The 10,741-nt window shown below is 28.1% G+C and overlaps 1 pseudogene; it reads right to left on the reverse strand.

Moving 5' to 3' along the window:
- Positions 1-7,888: 7,888 nt before the first annotated feature.
- On the reverse strand, positions 7,889-9,115 carry LOC136081919 (polyubiquitin-like; annotated as a pseudogene).
- Between the last annotated feature and the right edge of the window lie 1,626 nt (positions 9,116-10,741).

Consider the following 10,741-nt stretch of genomic DNA (forward strand, 5'->3'; position numbering starts at 1 on the left):
CAGAAGAGGCTCACAAGATAGTGTTCTATTAGCTCCAAAAATTATTCTGCACGCGTGTTTTTGTTTACAGTACAATTTTTTTAATTTTGTATGGTTTGTACTTGCCCATGCAATATTGCAGTAAGTTAAATAACAATGAATAAAAGAGAAATATAAACTTTTCAAAGAACTACTGCTTAAAAATGGTTTAGCCCTATATATCATTGCTAAATTTTTTGATATTTTATTTTCAATACTTTTTATATGTAAACTCCAACGTAAATGTTCGTCTAAGATTACGCCTAGAAAGTTTACTGAGTTTTCTTTTTTAATGTTATTGTTATTTATTATTAGATTAGGCAATTTGATGGGAATATTTTTTGATTTGTTAACTTTGTGGAACAAAATAAATTTGGTTTTATCAACATTTAGAGAAAGTTTACTACTTTTGAACCACTCATTAACTTTCAATAATTGTTCGTTTGTTGTTTCAAATAGTGTATTAATATCACTGTGGGAGTAAAAAAGATTGGAGTCATCTGCAAAAAGAATATAATTTAATGGGTCTGTTGCTAAATTTAAATCATTAATATACACTAGGAACAACAGTGGTCCTAAAATAGAGCCCTGGGGAACCCCACAATTTACGGCAGTCGGAAATGTTTGTTTTTGTTCATAAACTATAAATTGTTTTCTATCGGCCAAATAACTTTTGAACCAAAGTAAATTGTTATTTTTTACACCATAGTGTTCAAGTTTTTTTATTAGTATATTATGATTAACGGTATCGAAAGCTTTTGACAGATCAATGAAAACTCCTAAGCTAAAGTAGTTACTACTGAATGCACTTGAAATTTTATTTACTAGTTCAATCACTGCATGCTCCGTTGAATTTTTTTTTTTTGAAACCAAATTGTTTTGAATACAGCATGTCGTTTTCTGATAAGTGATTAAAAAGTCTATTGTACATTATTCTCTCAAGTAATTTTGAAAAACAAGGTAAAATAGATATTGGCCTATAATTAGAAATATTTGAGTCATCTCCGGACTTAAATATCGGCGAGATTCGTGCAATTTTTAGCTTTTCAGGGACGATACTTGTTTTAAGTGAAAGATTAAATATGTGAAATAACGAGGGTTCTATTATATTATATACTGATTTTACAACATTAACGTTAATTTTATCAAATCCAGCACTTTTGTTAGTTTTAAGGCAAAAAAAGGCGGTTTGCAATTCAATTAGTTTTAAATTAGGTTCATCCATGACTTTATCGTAACTTTTTAAATAAGATTCAAATGGTGTTGAATTCATAGGAATTTTTAATGCCAAATTCGGACCAGTATTAGTAAAGAAGCTGTTTAGTTTTTCAGCAATAATTGATTTATCATAAATTGTGTTTTTATCAATTGTTATTTTTTTTGGCAGAATGTTTCTCGCATAAATATTTTTTCCTATTATTTCTTTAATTACACTCCATGTTTTTTTAGTGTTTCCGGTGGCTTTGCTTAATAGCTTTGCATAATAAAGCTTTTTTGAGTTCCTTTTTGTTTTTTCAAATATATTTTTATAATTTTTATATGTCATTTCGTTTTTATAAGTTTTTTTTTCAAGTACTTATCATATAACTTTTGTTTTCTTTTTGAAGATTTTAGTAACCCGTTAGACATCCATGGAGTTAAAACAGTTTTGGTTTTTACAGTTATTTTTTTTTCAGGAAATGCTTTATCATATTGCTTGCAGAATTGATTTAAAAATAGATCATATGCGTTGTTAACGTCATGTGACTGCAATATCAAATTCCAATCAACGTTGTCTTTTAAAAGATTTTGAAATTTTTTTACCGAGTTTTCATTGATCTGTCGCCGAAATATAATGGACTGAGAAAGAATACTGTTAAATAATATATTGTTAGTAACTAGAAATGTTGGGAAATGATCTGATAAGTTAGTTTTGATTATGCCTGTGTAAAGACTGTTATTAAGATGGTTATTGGTTATTATATTATCAAGAAGTGTAGAAGAGTTGTTAGTCACTCTCGTTGGCTTGTTTATTGACGGAATTAAATTATATTGAAGAAGAGTATTAATAAAATTGTTAAAATTATTATTTAAAGCATGGTTTATTAGGTCTATGTTAAAATCCCCAACTAAGTAGGCTTGACTTCGGGTTTTATTAATATTTGTTAAGAATGGTTTAAGATGAGTTTTAAATTTTTTTAAGCTAGAAGATGGAGGTCTATATGTGGCATTTATAATTATTTTTTTTGTGGTTTTATTTATTATTTCAATGCATAATGACTCACAATCTTTTTCATTTACACAGAGATCGTGACGTAAATTATAACTAATTGCGTTGTGAACAAAAATACATACACCCCACCAACACCAAAACCACGTGGTTGATGAACTGATGAGTAATTAATTAGTTCAAATTGGGCATTTGTTTCACCACGCTTACACCAAGTTTCCGTTAGACAAATAATTTTAAAATCGTGTTTTAATTCATCCAACAAAAACCTTAGATTTTCAAAGTTTTTATTTAAACTTCGAATATTAATGTTTAAAATTGAAAAACTATTTTTATTTTTTTGAAGATATTAAGAAGATTCAATAACTGTATAGTATTGGCTTTCAATTTTTTGATTAAAGTTATTAGAGTCATCGACGTCACTGAGTGCGACATTTTCATCTAGAAATTCAATTATAAAGTTTTCCTCCATTTTAAAGTAACACATATATAATTAAACGCAAAAATAGTTAATAAAATAGTTAGGAATAGTTAAAAGAAAGGTAATAGACTAAACTCTTACTAACACGGTTTCGGGATTTCTTTCGTTTTCTTAGACACCCACTCGCGTACAATCAGCTTATCATATGATATGTATGCAAATTTTCCCAGAGGCCGCTCAATTTTTATTTTTTCTCTAAGATTTTTTCTTATTAAGTTCGTTTCGAAGCAAAAATCTTCGTTTATGTAGATATTTTCACCCTTTAATTTAGTACAATTTTTTAAAATTTCTACCTTATCTTTGTAGTCTAACAGCTTAATAATAATTGTGCGTGGTGTTTTTGCATCTCGGCGTCCACTACGATGCGCTCGTTCAATTCTCACATTTTTCACCCCTAGTCTCCTCAAAAAGTTTAATCACTTTCAGACCATGTTTCATTTTCATTTTCTTTGATGCCGTCAATCCTAAGGTTATTTCTTCGTGACCGATCCTCTCTTTCCCTAAGTTTTTTTTTAAAGTCAATATACTCATCGTTTTTATGTGCTTCGGTTTTACAAAACCTTTTTTTTTCAATAGACTCAATATTATTTTTTACCTTTTTTTCGATAAGTTCCTCGTGAAAATTTAAACTTTCCTTTATATCAAATACATCCTTTTCCAATCGTTTAATTTTTTCCATGCTGTCATTAATGTTTGTTTCAGCTTTTTGTTGTCGATCGCTCGTTATTTTTGCGTTCGCACTGATGAGTTTAAAAATATTTTCTTCTTGTTGTTTTATTAGTAATACTATAATCTTTTTTGTACTCCGCAAACATTTCCTTGAACATTATTCGAATTTCACTAATGGTTACTGCCATATTTAATAATTAATAGCAACTTGTATTTTTACTTTTGAATTTGTATTATAAAAAAAATAAAAAAAAATAAAAAAAAAATTTCCTCGATCAATAAAAACACGTCTGTTCACCGTAAAAGTAAATGCCGTATTCATACCAACTAAGAATTAAAATTATCACTTTCATAAGAAACGCAGACCTCAATTTGGTACTCTAGCTAAATTTGGTAAATACATTACTAATATTAACTTAGTAATTAATTTTATCTCAAAAATTAACTATTCTGGTCCAATGTGGCACGATAGTAATGATGCATACGATGAATTAAGTGATTTAGTCAAATTCTTCAGAAAAAAGCTTCAGGTTCAAAAAGACGAAAAAATGTTCCAGTTCAGATAAAGAAGTTTGCTAACTTAATATCGATTTCTTATTTTGATTATTCAGCATTTTTTACGTTAGTATGTTTTAGCTGAGATTAAGATATCGTTGTTAAAGTTGATTAATGATTCGGCTTTTTGTTTTGCAAATAATCGTTTCTCATCTTTACTAGCGTTTGGAAATGATGCTCGTTTATGTGCTGTGATGCAATCTTTTACCCATTGAATTGTCTTTTGATAGGCTGTGCAAGTTCCAGTTCTCATTATTGTATCGAGATTTTGCAAATATTTACTTATTTTAAAGTTTTCCATAGTCTTTCTGTTTGAGGAAAAACATGTAACTAACCTATAAACTTCTCACTTTTTCATTGTTTTACTTATTTCTTTATTTAAAGCACTTTTATAACTAATAAGTTAAAGTTATTATTTATAAAAGTGTTTTAATTAAAAAGATTCGAGTGTGGAATTAAAATTTAATAACTTTTATTTCTAATCTTAAAACTGATGATTTTTTTTGTTCCAAAAGCACATTAATTAAAAATTTCATAAAAACTAAAAGTATCATTCGTTTTTTTGTCTGTCTGTCTAATTGAAAAAATTTAACGGTTTTTATTGATTTGAAGTTGAAAAAAAGCTATGTCCATAATTATGCGAATGCATGCGCATAATTTATCGGCGAATATCTGCTCATACAAATTTTTTCGAAACCTAATAATTAATAAATCCTGTATAACTCTTGTAAACTATGGTATAAAAAGGTCTAAAGTTATATAAATAATTTATTTCCAACACACTACGAACTCTATAATACTTTATTTTTAATTTAAAGTCCGTAAACAATGTTCAACTATCAAGTTATAGTTGTATAAGCTTATTTTTGTTGAAATAATTGTTTGCAAACATTTCCAGTCAATAATACTACAAACATTAGTAGCTTAATACATAAGATTAATTTTATCGTGTCTTATCGGAGCCATTTTAAACTCCAAATAGTAGGCTTTATATTTTCACACAAAATAAATTACAAATAATAGCCTAAATCATATTACAAATACGATGTTAATTGCACATTTTTAGGAAGGTTATTACACATTCTTACAAAATTAGTTACACATTCTTGCGAAGTTAAATAAACATTCTTTCGAAGTTAAATACACTTTCATACACTAAAAGTTAAGTACAAGTTATTACATTATTTACTAAAAGTCAAGTACAAGTTGTTACATTATTACGTAAAGTTAAGTACAAGTTATGACAAAGTTAAATACACAATCGTACAAAGTAAAACACACATTTTTACGAAGTTAAGTACACACTCTTACGAAGTTAAATACACATTCATATTCTAAAAGTAAAATACATAAATACAAATATTTTTCAGCCACTACACAAAGTTCAAGAAATAGAAATAGCTACTTTAACTCTTTACTGGCTAGTAAACGCTTTTCGTTGTTGAAGCCTTCATTGTTTTGTTCTTTCGATTTCACATTGCATTTTGCATCATTAAAACCAATTTCTTAAGTAATGGTTTTTCAGTAAGTTAGGGTTTTCATATATACTTGCATACATTATTTATCATATATGCATTGCATTTTCATATATACAATGCAACAGGTTGTAAACATTAAGAATGGATTATTTTTGAATCTTTCTGTTCCCTGATGTTTTATCTTCTAATCTTTCCCAGCCACAATAAAAAGTTGTTAATGGAACGGATTACCTAAACACATTTCAGTTTGTTAACTGTAAATGCAAACCACGCAAACATTTTTGTATTGGATTTGCAGCAGACCAATATAGACGTTTTGAGCAGTCCACTTTAATTTTGCTTATTAATTACTAAGTGGACAACTAGTGGCATCAACTAAAAGTAGCAAGTCAATAACTTTTACAGCATGCCATATAGCGGCTATTCAGCGGCTAGTAATCGGCTAGCCTCTGCCACTAATCGTCCATTTAGATAGCAGATGGTCTATAAAATAGTTATGCATTTTTCACATACGTGGTAGAAACCCCAGTTAATAGTACTCTAACTATACAATGAAAATTTGGAGTTTCTAGCATTTGTAAAACTTTTACAATCATGTTTGAAAATTTTTTAAATGCCAGCTTAAATGTGTAACTAGTCCTTAATTACTTTTTAAATTTTATAAATAAAAAAAAGAAACTTAATTAATTTAAAATAAAATTTAATTGCAATTAATGTTTTATAACAAATATTTAAACAACTTTATTTTAAAGGAATCTGCTACCTTAATTAACCAATGAGCAAAACTACTGTGGTCTGCATAAAATCCCTAAATAGGTCTACTGAAATTCTGCAATAGAGTGTTTGCTGGGTATACTGGAGTCTTGTTAGAATATAGAATAATATCTAAACAATATATATTTTTTTTTCAGCAATTAAGTATTTTTTTAAAGAAATGCGTCTTTTTACAGTTCCGATTTTTTGTGAATTCATTGTTTAAAATAATTATAAGTGCACACAAATGAAAAATAAAACTCTAAAAAATGTACTCTAGGGTTACCATTGTACCAAGTGTACCATTAGTATTTTATTTAACCTCTGTTAAAAGTAATGAAAGCAAAATGTACTAATGACTTTCAAAGTCTTTTGAAGATAATTATTAAATGGAAACAAAAAATTTGTCTGAAGTAAAAATGTGGAGTAAGATATCTTTAAAAAACATCTATTCTAGACAAACATATATATGTATAAATATATATATATATATATATATATATATATATATATATATATATATATATATATATATATATATATATATATATATATATATATATATATATATATATTGAACATTAATTTAACTCATGCCAGTGATAAAATAATATCGTTTAGGTCTGAAAACAATATTATTGTCTTAGCACACAAAGATAAAGCAAAATTCAGCAAAAATTCAAGTTTAAAATCTATATATGATAACAGCATTAACAGCTTTGTAAGTGGAAACTTTGTTGGAAAATCTTAAAATGTTTTCAGTTTTTTAACAGCTCTGGCAACAAAAATCCATAAACTTCTTATTTTTTTCCTAACTTTTATTCATAACTTTTTTTTTCTGGTCATATTTACAATTTTTTTCAAATAGTAAATATGACCAGAGCTCATTTCAAAAATAAAAAAAAATCTCCTTAAAATAACAACAGCAAAAATAACAAAACAATAATAATAATAGTCTTAGCTCTAATGATCCTTAAAAAAAAATCTTCAATTTGAATATCCACATTCTAATGACCAAAATCAAAAAAAAATTTTTAACCATTTTTTAAAATAAAAGGAATTTACAACAAATCTAATTAAAAATCTGAGAAAGAAAAAAAGAAAGGTAAAAAACATTCACACAAAAATACGTTAAACCAAATTTAACAATACATAACACAGTTTAAAATGATTTTACAACAAAAAGTGCAAATAAATTTATTGAATAGTTTATACCAGAACTGTGAAAAGATAAATATCTAACTAGTAGATGCGTCAATAAGAGTTTATAACCTAAGTTAAGCACCACTTAAAGATTGTTAGTGCAACTAATGCCTAAAATTTAGTAAAACCATATTTCCATACCGTATTGGGTAGTATTGATATCATATTCAATTGAAAAACTACAGTAGATTCACTATCAATATTGTAGCTACTAAGAGTTCCTCCATCATCTAACTGCTCACAGCAAAAACGAAACACTGTTGATCTGGTGCGATACCTTCTTTGTCATGAATTTTAGCTTTTACGTTTTTAATTGTATCAGCAAGTTTAACTTCTTACATGATGGTTCTACCAATTCGGGTTTCCACAAATAAATGCATAGCTCCTCTTAACCGAAGAACAAGATGAAGGGTGGATTCTTTCTAAATATTTTAATCAGAGAGAGTTCTTCCATCGTCTAACTGCTTACCAGCAAAAATTAAACGCTGTTGAAATGGTCATATACCTTCTTTGTCTTGAATTTTAGCTTTTTACGTTTTTAATTGTATCAGCAGGTTCAACTTGTAACGTGATGGTTTTACCAGTGAGGGTTTTCACAAATATTTCCATGCCACCCCTTAATCGTAAAACAAGATGAAGCATAGTTTCTTCTTGAATATTGTAGTCAGAGGGAGTTCTTTCATCTTCTAACTGCTCATCACCAAAACTTAAACCCTGTTGATCTGGTGGGATACCTTCTTTATCTTGAATTTTAGCTTTTACGTTTTCAATTGTATCAGCAAGTTCAACTTCTAACATGATGGTTTTACCATTTCGGGTTTCCAAAAGTATATGCATAGCTCCTCTTAACCGAAGAACAAGATGAAGGGTGAATTCTTTGTGAACATTGTAGTCAGAGAGAGTTCTTCCATCTTTTAACTGCTCACCAGCAAAAATTAAATGCTGTTGATCTGGTTGGAAACCTTCTTTGTCTTGAATTTTACCTTTTACATTTCCAATTGTATCATTAAGTTCAACTTCTAACGTTATGGTTTTACCAGCGAGGGTTTCCGCAAATATATGCATAGCTCCTCTTAACCGAAGAACAAGATAAAGAGTAGATTCTTTTTGAACACTGTAGTCAGAGAGAGTTCTTCCATCTTTTAACTGCTCACCAGCAAAAATTAAATGCTGTTGATCTGGTGGGATATCTACTTTGTCTTAAATTTTAGCTTTTACGTTTTCAATTGTATCATCAAGTTCAACTTCTAACGTGAGGGTTTTACAAGCGTGGATTTTCACAAATATTAGCATAGCTTTACTTAACCGAAGAACAACATAACGGGTAGAATCTTTTTGAACATTGTAGTCTTTGAGAGTTCTTCCATCGTCTAACTGCTCACTACCAAAACTTAAACGCTGTTAATCTGGTGGGATACCTTCTTTATCTTTAATTCTAGCTTTTACATTTCCAATTGTATCATCAAGTTCAACTTCTAACGTGATGATTTTACCAGCGAGGGTTTGCACAAATATTCGCATAGCTTCACTTAACCGAAAAACAAGATGAAGGGTGGATTCTTTGTGAACATTGTAGTCAGAAAGTGTTCTTTCATCTTCTAACTGCTTACCAGCAAAAATTAAACGCTGTTGATCTGGTGGGAAACCTTCTTTGTCTTGAATTTTAGCGTTTACGTTTTCGATTGTATCATCAAGTTCAACGTGAAACGAGATGGTTTTACTAGCGAGGATTTTCACAAACATTAGCATAGCTCCTCTTAAACGAAGAGCAAGATAAAGGGTAGATTCTTTTTGAACATTGTAGTCTTTGAGAGTTCTTCCATCGTCTAACTGCTCACCAGCAAAAACTAAACACTGTTGATCTGGTGTGATACCTTCCTTGTCTTTAATTTTAGCTTTTACGTATTCAATTGTATCAACAGGTTCAACTTCTGACCTGATAATTTTACCATTTCGGGTTTTCACAAATATTTGCTTTCTTTCTCCTAATTGAATGGGAGGATTATGGCTTAAAATGTTGCGGACATTCTTTAACTGGGTGCCAGAAAATATTGAAATCTGATTGGATGGTATAACTAAGCAAATATTATGTCTTTAAATACAAACATATATTAAAAACTTTTATATTCATTTATTGGAGAACATCTTTTAGAATTTATTTTAAAATTTAATAACTTTAAAATTAATTAATTTTAAAAAAATGTTTCACAAGTGTTTGTGTACATGATTACCACTCAAGTTTTTAAAGTTTTACCCTGAGTATTAGGTTAGAGTGGGGCATATAGGGACACTTAAGATACAAATGCTAGTTGCGGATAAAATAATCATAGTTAACTCTGTTTTTTATAAATTTCCTAAATTTCATTGATATAAAAAAATGAAAAAACAAAAGAACTTAAAAATAAGTTACAGCAATCAAAGTAACGAAACTTTAGACTAGCAAAATTTTTACATTTTGCAAGTGGGTGGGGCAAAACGGGACAGTTAAAAAGCTGCAGTTATTCGTCAATTGTAAAGCTTTAAAAATGATTAAAAATGAAGGCTATTGCCTTAATATGTTCAGACATTAAGCTCTCAAAAAAGTAACAAATCCATAGATTTGTTACAATAATAACAGCTAAAATAAAGTTTTTTTTTTGGTGTTTTAATATAAAATACCTCCGCTCTACTCTAACCTATATTATTAAATTGGTAGTTTCTACTAAATTTGAAATTAAACAAAAAATTTTATGGATCACATAAATCACACAATAAATATGCTGAAACTATTTGTAAAAATTTTTAATGAGCAGTATAGAGCAAACGTAAATATGCCACATGTATCATCAGCTTTTCTAGTTCTAAGTTCCTTTTTACTGACAGCTAAACTGCATTTCATCCCATTTTGGATGATTGATCTTTCTTATATAATTTCTTACCATCTTTGTTTACATTAAACACTATTAATAATCAAAGTTAAGTTATAAAAATAAGAATTTCTTTGAATTTAATAATTGCTTTTCAAATCAAGGAAAATATTATTTTAGATTAAAAATAAATTCATCAAACTGTAAACAGCATCACAAAATGGTTGTAATGTAGTCAATTATATAAATTTTAATAATATTCAAAAAGTTCAATTCCAAATATTTTTTTCAAATCAGATTCTAAAAGACGATAAAAAATACTGTCTGAAAAATATGAACTTTTTATAAATAAAGCAAATTAGCAATAGTTCAAGATAAATCTTTTGTCGTTATATCGCTTAAGAAAATATGCAAACTTTGTTTTTTGCAATCTTACAGATGCATTTTGGTATTTTTAATGCATTTTGGTATTTGTAAAATTAATTTTTTTTTACAATAATAAACCACAATAATTTAAAAGATTTTATTA

The sequence above is a fragment of the Hydra vulgaris genome, chromosome 06, assembly GCF_038396675.1.
Source record: "Hydra vulgaris chromosome 06, alternate assembly HydraT2T_AEP".
Lineage (NCBI taxonomy): Eukaryota > Metazoa > Cnidaria > Hydrozoa > Anthoathecata > Hydridae > Hydra > Hydra vulgaris.